The sequence below is a fragment of the Cynocephalus volans genome, chromosome 5 (assembly GCF_027409185.1).
Source record: "Cynocephalus volans isolate mCynVol1 chromosome 5, mCynVol1.pri, whole genome shotgun sequence".
Classification (NCBI taxonomy): Eukaryota; Metazoa; Chordata; class Mammalia; order Dermoptera; family Cynocephalidae; genus Cynocephalus; species Cynocephalus volans.
In genome coordinates this window covers 133,493,533-133,506,601 of record NC_084464.1, presented here as the reverse complement: position 1 = coordinate 133,506,601, position 13,069 = coordinate 133,493,533, and the positions used below count along the sequence as shown (strand labels likewise).

General features: G+C 38.5%; 1 long non-coding RNA gene across 1 annotated transcript in view; it reads right to left on the bottom strand.

Annotated features, from left to right (window-relative positions):
• The window catches only part of LOC134378035 (uncharacterized), a 79,713-nt gene that overhangs the window by 19,001 nt on the left and 47,643 nt on the right, over positions 1-13,069 (bottom strand). The window lies entirely within an intron of this gene.

Here is a 13,069-nt window from a genome sequence, read left to right as displayed (position 1 = left end):
GTTTTCTGTGCTAATGATTAGGTGAAATTTTGCTTTCTAATCAGATGGCAATGTTGAAATTTATCTTAACAATGAAAGTTGTTTGGAGATGTGCTAGAAGAAATGATATATATTCCACATTTATATTGAAAAAGACCTGGCCCAGTGCATTCATAGCCCCACTGGAAGACTATGGTATGATTTAACAGGCACAAATCCCATAACTCAAAGACTATGACTGTTAATGGTAATACTATTTTCAATATCAGGCAGTCTACTTTTTTCAAGACACATATATACCATACTACTTGAAGTATAATAGTGCATCTGCTAGTGATCATTTACTACAGATATTACTAAAATTAAAAAGATGACTTCTAATTTTCAGATTTTTTTTCTGATTTTTATCTCCAAAATTATTTGTAAGTCCAACTTGTGTGTGTGTGTGTGTGTGTGTGTGTGTGTGTGTGTGTGTGTGTGTGGCTGTACATTATGGGGGTGCAAATGCTTGACCTTGGTGTTATCAGCACCATGCTCTACCCAACTGAGCTAACCAGCCAGCCTTAAGTCTAACATTCTTACATTAAAAAATCACAATTGAGGCATTTAGGTTTTGTTTTTATATATTGTCATAAATCTACTTATGGATTCAATTTGAATATTCTACTAAAATGCACGAGAAATTAAGACTACTTCTATAATCTAGTGGAACTATTAAGAGAAGGAATATGGAAGTGAAACATGTTTTGTGTTTAATTTTGAGAAGAGCATATGTGGCGTGGTCCATGCCAAGGCGGGGTCTTGAAAAGAATAGCTTGGGCTGCCCTTTCCAAGTTGGCAAGGCCCCGGAGGGAGAGCTGCTGGCAGGGCCACGGCTACCAGCACTTGCTTTCACTGTAAAGATCTCCGCCTTGGTATAGTGGTGCTGCTTTTGCTTTCTCTTTTGATGTTTTGGTCAGCGTGGCAGTTTCCTGAGCTTCCAAAAGATGCAAAAAAGGACACACAAACAGTTGTTGTCATAAAATTAGATTATCCCACAAAAGATCCGGGAAGATTGAACAATTCCAAATTGTCCCTTTCGAGTCAATTTATTACACCAACGGATATTTTAAAAACACCTTATGAATAGCCATGAGCAATTGTTTTTACCAAAGAAATTAATAAACAATAGAAATCCCCATCCTCTACCCACCATCTGGGTAAATGGTTATAAGGATTATAAAATGGGAAAAGGAAAAATTTGGTACCCTCCTAGGGGCCGTCCTAAATATGACTTAAGTTGGCAAACGTCATTTACAGGGGATTACATTAATGGTAAGAGAATGGTTGGAATTAATGGAAAAAGATACTATAGAAAAAATTAAGTTTATGAGAAAGTATGCGTAGAAACCCTGTTACTCATTGGTGTCCTAAGTTAAATAAAAACATCTTAGTAAGATATTGGGATGCACAACTTTCCCTCCTAAAAATAAAGATTATAGATAGAATTTAGAATGCACCTGGTTTTGTGAGAGATGGTGCTGTGCACTTTGACACTTTACATTGGGCCACACAGCCACTATATTAAGTACATGCATGATAAAGCTGTTCAAATATCCTTTATTCCTTTTCCAAATGAACAATAGGTTCATGCCTATAGAAATATGAGAATCATTAAATCAAAGTTAAAAATATATATAAGGTTTGTTTAACATTTTGAAACCGCAATCGCTGCCGTCTCAATTTTGAGTCAGACATATAATTTATGCTTGCTGGTAGTAATAAGTTTAAGGTTAATACGAGGGCAAGAAGAAAAGAAACAAAATGGTGAGAAACGTCAAGAACAGCGAGTCACGGACTAATTGACCACAACAGATACAATCACCAGAAAGAACTGGCTGACCACCGAGTTTTATTTAACCTTGTGGATTATTAGTTTTATGAGAATTGACGTAATTTTAAGAAAAGTTTCCGTTTAACTATTGGTTTAATAATTTTAAAGGTTTATGTAGTTAAAATGCCCACATTAAGCCCCCCGTGTTGTGTAACAAATAAAAATGCTGTTTTCAGTCTGAAGGCTGCTTCAGCTGCTTTAGCTGCTTTGGCTGCGACAGCGCTGACAGCCCGCAGGGTGAGAACGTGCTTCAAAGGAACCGAGGTCTCTGCCTGTGTTTGCTATTTTTGCCGTCTCCTCATCCCTTTTTCAAGGACCCCCAACTCGACTGGAGCTGGTCTCCGGCACATATGTGTTTCCTGTGTCCAACATTGAAACATCAAAGATCATAATTTTAAAGCTGTGATGAATATACATCTATATATATAGTCCAAATAACATAATCACCAAAATGTGTGTTCTTCTGTCTTTTCATAAAATATGGAACATTTCAGATTTGCTGAGTTTTGTTTGAGGAAGTCAGATGTTGTGTAGTTGTTTTGCTGTTCCTGTTGAGACTCTTGAGCAATGATGTTTCACTTGCAGAAGTTTAGGTGTTGACTGGAAGTCTGCAGCTGACCTTAAACCCATTGGTTTGAGTAAGGTACAAGGAAGGAGCTTCTAAAAGAATCTAAGGGACAGTTTTTCCTTTGATTCAAGCTTAGAGCTTTCAGCTGAGCCTCAATTCATTAAAAAACAAAAAATGAAAGCATCAAGTTCCAAAGGAAATAAAGAGCACTTAGGCTCAATTGTAAAATTGCTTGCACCGCAACATTTTAACCCATCTGTCCACAGTTGTTTCACATGCAAATTTTATTTTACCAGACAACCTAAGCATAGTCTGATTTGGTCTTAATTTAGGGAAATGCATCTGAGGGAAAAGCTCTCTAGTTTTTAGTCTAACGTCAAAGTCCGGTTTCACCGATAACCAACCATTTTTTGTCTCACTTTCAAATTTTGTGTTAGTTCTCACATCCCCTGTGGTTCTCTCTGGAGGCAGTAAACAATGCTCTAGATATTATCTGTAATATACTCACAGCCTACCCTGAAATTACCACTGCCCCTACTTTCTGCTCTTATTCTTTCTTTGCATTTTGACCTGTTCTCGTGGTATTAGCTCATTTTGTCTACACATGTGATTTCCAGTGACATTCTTTCTTTTTGACCTCTTTCCTAAATTCTGTTTATTCTGACAATCTCTCCTAGACAGATGATAATATTCTAAAAGAAACTCGAAGGTGGATGTCTGCTTAGGTAAATATGGTTATCACACACACACACATACACACACACATGCATGCACTCTCAGTCGACCGCAGCTACTTCTAATAAAGGCATTCCTGCAAAGACAATTGGATGTAGAAACAGTGACAACCATGGAGGATTTCTTGAGCATGCAGCTGGAGACAGAAAGTACTTGGAATGGGAAAGAAGATATTTCAACATCTTCTTAGAAAATTTTCAGGCCACTTGAAGATAAGTCAAAAGAGAAAAATAGTGAGGGTGAAATGGACAATTTCAATGTACTTGTTTTTAAGAGTCTTATGACATCTTATTTTATGTAAAGGTAAATTGAACACATTTATTACATTTATTTTATGTAAATGTGAATTGAACAACCCTGGTGACAGCTTTGATCAGTTATAAGCCTTTGCTTTTCTGCTCCTCTATGCACTTCTCATTTTGCATCTCCAAAAGTTAATTTTTTCCAAAATACTGTACCCTTCATCTATTCCTACTGAACTCTTGAATTTCAGTCCATTAGCTGGAGACTCAGGATTTCTTATACTAAGGTTATTATACATTATAATTGAAATTTTTGATATCATAATTAATAAATAATGAAAACATTCTGGGAAATTGCTAATTATAAGACTCATATGCATTGTTTGATGATAAGGTCCCTAGCAGAGTCACTGATTTTTTTTTTTTTTTTTTTTTACCATTTATGAACAAAGAAAAAAGAGGCAGAAAAGGAGAACAATACTCTTTTTTATGATAAAGAAAAATGATAACTTTATATGTCTTTTAGAATTAGAAGTACAAATTTCAAATATAGTTATCCATGATGGCTAGTGAGCCAAAAAGTGTTTATATGTTAAAAGAAGACATAACAGACATATCTGAAGTCCAGAAGGCTTAAATGGGTGTTTTCATAGACAACTTTATGAGGACACTCCCTGGTTACCAATTATCGAACAGGATTTTACTTGCAATGTTTTTGGCATCCTACCTTAGTAGATATATTTCAATGGTTTTGTTGTTAGGGTTTTCATCACTTTATTCACCTGTATTTAGCCTGCCCTTACCTATAATTAAGAGGTTGACAATAGCAACTTCACGGTTACAGATAAGGTTCCATTTGCTAGAACTGAATCAGAAAAGGCAGAGCTAAAGAAATCTAAGATTTAATTTAAAATATAGGAAATGGTATATTTTAAAGAAAAACCTAAAATATTTTATTTCTACAAGAATTTATATCCATTATAAATTCTTACAACCCTCATGGCATTGGTATTAGTAACCTTATTTTACAGACAAGGACACTAAAGTTCAGGGATCAATGAGTTCTCGAAGGTCAAAACAACCAATAAGTAGAGAACTACTTACTAACTTATTATTTGACCTCATCCCAACTGACTCAAAACCCCGGCATGCATCTAAGAAACAATACTGCCTACAGACAAGTGGAAAACAGCTGCTTTTGTGCCCTGAGGAGCCCTTACACTTCATTCTTGGAAAAATCATCACATTTGATATATTTACCACTAAACTGAGCTTCTTCAGGACAGAAATCATGTTTACTCATCTTTGATGTATTTCTAATGTATAGCTCAGTGTCTGGAAAAATAGTGCTTGAATGAACTGAAAAAATGGCTAAGAACAGAGAAAAAGAGGCACTGCCCAGAATGGGTGTTGGCTCTGTATTTGGGACATGATAATTCTGTAGATCCTACTGGGTGAAATAAAAATCTTTTATTGTTCAGATCACACCTCCAATATGACCATGGATCGATTTAAATTTAAGCATCTTAGTGATATGTGGAGTATTATTGGTGAATTAGTGAGAGCATTGTCATTTGGAGATGACATGTAAGAAATTGTTACAATCACTCCTGCTGGGAGACGTGTAATATGAACATACTATCAACCATACAAAAAAAGAAGTAGGAAGCATGTAGTTGGAGGTCAGACATGTGCCTTATTGTAAAGTCCCAACTTGTGCCTCATAAACATATCACTGATTTGGAAGGAATCCAGATGTATTGGAAAAGGTGATAGAGTAATAGCATAAGAAGTTAAGTGGAAGAACAAAAGATGTAAGAAGAAATGAAAAAGGTATAAGGACAATAGACATTAAGGAGCCTGAGGATCTTCAAAATGAGAGTTGTTCTGCCTTCATTGAGTTGATTCTCCCAGAAAGAAGGTAAAAATGATCAAGGGAGTCAGGAGTTATACTCAAACTTTTTTTTTTAATGTGCATACCTATGGGGTGCAATGCTGATTTTTGATAATTGTGTAGAATGTGCGGTGGTTAGATCAGTATAGTTAGCTTATTCGTCATTACAATACATAGTCATTCTTTGTCTCTGTTGACCAATTCCTCATTAGTCCCCCTCCCTCCCCGTCCCCTCCCCTTTTCCACTTTGGTTTTCCAAAAGTTCAACGTGTTGCTGTAATTGTTGTTTCTTTCTTTCTCTCTGTCTCTTTTTGTTGTTCATTTGTTTACTTATGGATTCATCTCCCAGTTATAAGTAAGAACATGTGGTATTTCTCTTTCTGCACCTGGGTTGTTTCACTTAGAATAATTTTCTCCAGTCTCATCCACGTTGCTGCAAATGGTACAATCTCATTCTTTTTTACGGCTGATCGGAAACTTTTATAGCTTCCTGCAGTGTCTGTTGTTTCTCTCTGCCAGGATTCCTCTCCTCTTCTTTCTCAAAGGCAACTCATTACATGTGGTTTGGTTGGGGATCATGCCTCCTGGCTCCAGGGTGTGTGTATGGCCCAGGTCTGCCAATCACAGACCAGACTTGCTGGGCCCAAGAACTGCAGGGCTGAGCACATGTCTGAAGACAGGTCAGTGAGAGTCCTCCCTGGGACTTTCGATTGAACAACTGGAAGAGAAGCATTCTCTTCTGTGAGGGCACAAGAGACGATTAAATCTGGGGCCCCTAGGAGCCAACTTCAAGGCAAATTGGAAAGAGTCTATGTCCAAGGTTTAGGACAAAAGAGATCAGAGCCAGTGAGCAATGAAGACATCATTTAAGCACCTGGATCCAGCCAGGTAAAACCAGTATTCTACTGGACTTTCCAGTTCTGTGAGCCAAGGGGTGTCATTTTGTTTACTCAATTGCTTAGAGTTGGGTTACCGTCACTTGGACATATGCACTTCCTTGTTTATCACCCTGATCCAATTCCACATAGTGAGTTGCTCACAACCTCTAAATGCAAAGGGCCTTCCTGCTTTTCTTCAGGAGGGGGCTGTTTTAAAGGCTTGGTACCACTCCTCTGCTAGTATTGGTCATTATAACCTCAAAAAACGGGGTGGGCAGCAGTAGCTCCATAGAGGACAATGCATAGCTTTTGTCCTATGGAGTTAAAGAGAGGAGGGAAGCTGTACTGGACCAAAAGGAAGAGCCTGACTCAGATTTAGAAATATCAAAGCCTGGTGGAGTTTCCTTATGAAGCATTCCCTTATGAAAAAACAAATGCATATCCCAAGTTATTTTTAAAAAATTAATGCAAATGTTTCTGACACACAGAAACATATAGGTGATTGCATAACACACTCGCTCACGTACCCACTGCCCAGCTTATGCAATAAGACATCAGGAACAGAGCAGAAGCCTCTTGTGCCCCACTCCCCTCCATTGAATTTTCCCCCTTTCTTTGTCTCCTTCACAGTCAGGACATCACGGTCCTAAGATTTTCATGGATCGTTCCCATGGCTTCTTGGTACTTTACTACATATGTACATGTCCCTATTTAGTGCTATTTTGCATGTTTTTGAAATTTGTATATATGGTAAATTATACATATTCTTCATATTTTCTATGTTTATACTCAGCACTCTGAACTTAACCCACGTGAATAAGCATTGCTCTATATCCTCCATTTTCCCTGTTGTATGGTGCACAGTTTTATGGATGTGCTGATTATTAAGCTCTGGTCCCTCAGCTCCAAACTCACCCTAATCCTTGGGTAAACAAATGATGTTCTAACAAAGAAAATGTAGAAGCATTCCACCGTGATGCGATGTGGACACAGGCAAGCTGTAATGGTCTCTCACCCAGCCACCTTCTTTGTGATGCCACCACTGGGACTAGGCAAACATGTTTTTCCTTTGCCAGCTGGATTCCTGTGAAGTTCTGCCAATAGGGTTCACTAGAGGGATACTGAAAGTTGGAAGAGGAAAGGGACCTGCTCCTGTTTGCTCACCTATCGGCATCTTCCTGAAATTAGTTATTGTACTTAGCACAGCAGCAGTTTGTTCCAGTAGTAATTACCTCTAGTTTCCATTTTTTTCCCACCCTCTCAGAACCAGGATCATTGCTCTTTTTCAAAAGTACCAGTACCAACCGGTACCTCCTCAAGAAGGGTGCTGGAACCAGCACAGGGATGGGCATGAGAGCGGGAAGGCCAATGGCAGGGAAAGGGGGTGTTCCACAGATCATGCTGTATAATGAACCAGATTAGTCTGACATGTCCAGAGAGACATTGTCAAGATTAGGTGCTGAAAAGGGTGGGTGGATTGGAAGGACTCAAGAGTACTGAAAAGGAAACCTGAAATTTAGCTCCATAGCTATCGCAAGGAGCCTGGCTTCCACAGGCATTGAGTTTGGGGGTCTTAGCCCAGGACAATCCCCTGTGGTATCCCCCTGTCTCTCCTGTCCTGTCCCTGTCAGCCTCTGCCCCGGGTGAATCGGTGTTGGACTCTGGCTGAACACTTTGGTGTCCTCATCCACTGGAAATGAGCCAGTCTCTTTTGCAAGGTCCTTCTGATTGACAGGACATTTTGTTGAAAACAAGCACCTTGGTAACTAAAACCCTTTAAATAGAGATTAAGTTACTGTAAAAGCTTGGGTTTATTTTTGTAGAGTGTAATGGCTAACAATTAGAACACAGCAATGGGGCTTCTCTGTTGGAGTAATGTAAGTTATAATTACAAATAAACATGAAAACCTTTTTTTTACAAAAACAAGCAAACAAACAAAATAGTAGCACCTCAAGAGGTTTGAGTTCCAGCTCCATGGGAGCCCTCTGATGATCTGAGCTGTTGGCAGCAGCTGGAGAGCTCCCTTCCTTTGATGTCTGAGCCTTAGCTCCACAGGGTCCTCTGGCAAGTTTCTAGCTTCTCACACTGTCTTCTTCTTTGTTGGCTGACACTAGAAGTGGTAGCTGCTTCCTGCAGTTACTATCTCTGCATTACTCCAGTGTTCCTTCTTTGCCCTTAATTCATCAAACACTTAGTCAGCCAAATCTTTACATTAAATTTTCTTAAAATAGTTGGTGTGGATTCTGTTTTCCTGGCTTCCTCTTGCCTGAGATAGTGATTAAAGCATTATTTGTTTGTTCAAGCTCCTACTGATGAATGTGGTGAGCATGGGCAGGCCTTCTGTATGGAAATCATGGGTAAACAGATGATGTTCTAACAAAGAAAACATAGAAGCATTCAACCATGACACCCAGGCATGTTGTCGTGATCGCTCAACCAGCCATCAGGTAAAAGGCAGCCTGCCCATTGTGGGACTTTCTCTGAGGCGGTATGTTCTTCACTCCACGATGGCTACAAAAGTCATGAACTTAGCATCTGCCTCTGTGAAAACACAGGTTTGGTGGCCTTTTACATCCGTGAACGCATACCCTGTGGTGCTTATGTGATTTGTCAGTAATGAGCTGAACCAAGAAGCAATCTTCGCTGATTCTGAGTCATCAGTTTTAATGATAATTTGTCCCTGGACCTGGATTTGTGCTTTGGTCCAGTTCAACAGATGTTTAGATTTTCTACTTTTCTGATTATTTGTTTATTATAATTATTGTTACTATTATTTCCTATTATAAATAGAGCTTCTTTGAGCATCTTCGTATGCATTTCTTTGTGCATCTTAAGAAGTTAGAAGACTTCGGGGATGCCTCTTATATGACAGGCAAGCCCAGTGCTGGGCAGTGAGGATGAATAAAACAAAAGTTCTGTTTCTTAAAGATCTCAGTATAGAGGAGGAGACCGAGCGTCACCAACACCATCATCATTACCACTCATTGTCATAGAAACCAAATACCAAGCATTTAGAATATGCCTCACACTGTGCTAAGCATTTTCAAGCCTTTCATTTAATATAATAAAGTCATAGATTACGCTAGTGTTGTGATCAATGCAAGGACCAGGAATAGATCAATTCTACCTTGGAAAGCTAGGAAAATGTCATAGGCCAGCTGACTAAATTAATCAAGGCATTCTAGGTGGAGTCAGTCATGAATACAAAGACATAGAAGAACAGCATGCTTCAAGCAGAATCCAACTTATTGGGGAAGAGGAGAATGCAGGGAGGAAGGACAGGACAGATAGTGTAAAAAAAATGAGACTGGAGAGATAGGCAAGGGCCAAATGACTGAAGCACAAGCAAAGTCTGGACTTCATCCTAAAGCTGAGAGAGGGAGACCCATTGAAAAGTTTTAGACTCAAGTAGCCATGAGGGACTAAAGAGTTAAAATAAATAAATTAATTTGACGGTGACTTGGAGGATAGAGTGGAAAGGGAAATTCAAAAGGCAGATGGCCAAGAATAAGATAATTGTAATCATCCTTTCATGGTAGTGGAGACAGGAGAGCCCCTGGGAACATGCTTGAGAAAGAGCAAAAAGGTCAACACACCTGGAGCTGAGTGAACTCAGGGAAGAGTAGCAGGAGTTGTTGTTAGAAGTAATAAGAGGCCAGATCCTAGTGGGCCCTGCAGGCATTGTAAGAACCTGGCCTTTTGACATTGTTGGGGGGGAGGGGGGGAGGGAGAAGGGAGGGAGGTTTTGGTGATGGGGAGCAATAATCAGCCACAATGTATATCGACAAAATAAAACTTAAAAAAAAAAAAAAAAAAAAAAAAAAGAAAGGGCTGCTCTATTCTCTTCACTAGAAAAATGAAGAGAATTAACACAATCTGACAAGCTGCAGGAACTTTCAAGCAGTGTGACATTTTAAACCAGATCAGTAAAGAAAATACCTAATTATTCCCATAACTGTCAAATGAGTACAGCAGCCACTCTAAACAGTGGTGAATAAGATCAATCTGAGAGCAAACAGGATCCATTAAACTGCTCGCATAATTCAATGTCCTGTAGAAATTTTTTTTCTTCCTTTTTTACTCTTCTTATGTATTGAAAGAGGTTTACTTTCTATCTTATCACCTCTTATGCACTGCACCTCTCTTTATGTCCAAGCCACTTTTGCCAAGACACTACCGTGCACTAACACATACACATACACGCTCACTCACTCTGGTTTTGATAACTCACAATGATAAAAGTCACAGTTGCTTTCTATTTCATAAGCTAAAGTGTTCTACCTAGATCTGTCATTTTTAATAAAAGCAGCAGGAGAATATTGCAGTACGTAATACATTTCATTTATTTACTTATATTTACTATAGTTATAGTTATTATATTATAGAATTTATGCATTGCTGTGGAGCATTTATTATACCTTTGATTCTACCATCACAATTCTCCTTTTGCTTTTATTCAAATTTGCTTAATGTTGTACTAATTTCTGACTGAAATGTGATATTTCTATAATTTTCTATGAAGTCTGTCAGTTCTTTTTCTCTCAGGTGGTGTCATTTCTTCCAACAAGGACCATTACTTTATTTAACGAGTCTGTTTTTTAAATGGGCATAAATTACTGTGATACCCTAAATCTATTTTTAGCTCTCATAGTATAAAATTAATGACATATGCCGTGATTGTGTTACATTTTCTACAAGTGAACTCTGGGTGATCCAGCCAACATCTAATTCATTTGGCAGACTCTAGGGTTTTTTCCCCCTTAAAGTCAGCAACCATGTTGTTATCAATGATATTTCTAAAATACAAATATAATCATGTTATTACTGTCTTTATAAATTAAAAATAAACTCTCCATAACCCAGAAAAAAAAAAAAAAAAAAAAGAACTTGGCCTTTTACTCTGAGCACAGTAGGATGCCATTGAGAGGTTTTGAGCAACGACTGACACAATTAGTCTTCCATTTTTACTGGATCTTCTAACTGCTGTTGTGCAATAGTAGAAGAAGTAGTACAAAAACCAGGTGGGAGCATTTTGGAATAATCCAGGCTAGAGATGATGGTGGCTTGGACCACAGTGTAGTCGTGAAAGAACACCTGATTGAATACGCGTAGGGTGAAAGACAAAGAGCCTGAACACCTAGAAGATTAGAGAAGCCATTAACTGAGATCTGAAAGACTCCAGGTGAAAGAGCATCAGGAGGAGAAGGTCAGAAGTTCCGATTTGTTTGTGTTGGTTTGATATGCCTTTATATACCTAAGTGGAGATTGTGAGTAGACTGTTGCTGAACACCAGAGTCTGGAGCTCAGGGGAGAGAGGTCTGAGCTAGAGATAGAAATGTGTGAGTCATCATAATGTAGGTGGCATCTAAAGTTGTGAAATGGATGAAATCACCTAGGGAGCCAGTGTAGAAAGGAACAGAAGACTTCCAAGAATTGGGTCCTAGGAGAACTGGATATCGATATGCAGGAGAATGAAACTAGACCCATACCTTTCACCATACACTAAAGTCAACTCAAAATGGATTAAAGAATTAAATATACACCCTGAAACAATAAAACTTCTTAAAGAAAATATAGGAGAAACACTTCAGGAAGTAGGACTAGACACAGACTTCATGAATATGACCCCAAAAGCATGGGCAACCAAAGGAAAAATAAACAAATAGGATTATATCAAACTAAAGAGCTTCTGCACAGCAAAAGAAACAATTAACAGAATTAAAAGACAACCAACAGAGTGGGAGAAAATATTTGCAAAATATACATCTGACAAAGGATTAATATCCAAAATATATAAGGAACTCAAACAACTTTACAAGAAAAAAACAAGCAACCTAATTAAAAAATGGGCAAAAGAGCTAAGTAGGCATTTCTCTAAGGAAGATATACAAATGGCCAACAGATATATGAAAAAATGCTCAACATCACTCAGCATCCGGGAAATGCAAATCAAAACTACACTGAGATACCATCTCACCCCAGTTAGGATGGCTAAAATCCAAAAGACTCTGAACAATAAATGCTGGCGAGGTTGCGGAGAAAAAGGAACTCTCGTACATAGTTGGTGGGACTGCAAAATGGTGCCGCCTCTATGGAAAATGGTATGGAGGTTCCTCAAACAATTGCAGATAGATCTGCCATATGACCCAGCTATCCCACTGCTGGGAATATACCCAGAGGAATGAAAATCATCAAGTCGAAGGTATACCTATTCCCCAATGTTCATCGCAGCACTCTTTGCAATAGCCAAGAGTTGGAACCAGCCCAAATGTCCATCATCGGATGAGTGGATACAGAAAATGTGGTATATCTACACAATGGAATACTACTCAGCTATAAAAACGAATGAAATACTGCCATTTGCAACAACATGGATGGACCTTGAGAGAATTATATTAAGTGAAACAAGTCAGGCACAGAAAGAGAAATACCACATGTTCTCACTTATTGGTGGGAGCTAAAAATAAATAAATAAATTCACACACACACACACACAAAAAAAAAAACCGGGGGGGGGGGGAAGACACAACAATTACAATTCCTTGAAGTTGACATGACAAGCGTAACAGAAAGGACATTGTTGGGTGGGAGGGGGGAGAGGGAGGAGGGAGGGAAGTTTCGGTAATGAGCCATGATAGTCAACCACATTGTATATTGACAAAATAAAATTTTTAAAAAATAATAATAATAAATAAAATTTAAAAAAAAAAAAGAATTGGGCCCTACGGCATACCGGTGTTTAGAAGTCAGCAATGATGAGAAGGAACCAGGGGAAAATAAAAGAAGCCCACAAAAACAAAACAAATACAAAAACCAAAAAGGAGGAAGGAAAACCAGGGGATTATGGGAAGAAAGTGCATCAAGAATGCGACAGTGGCAGCCATGTCAAATTCTGCTAA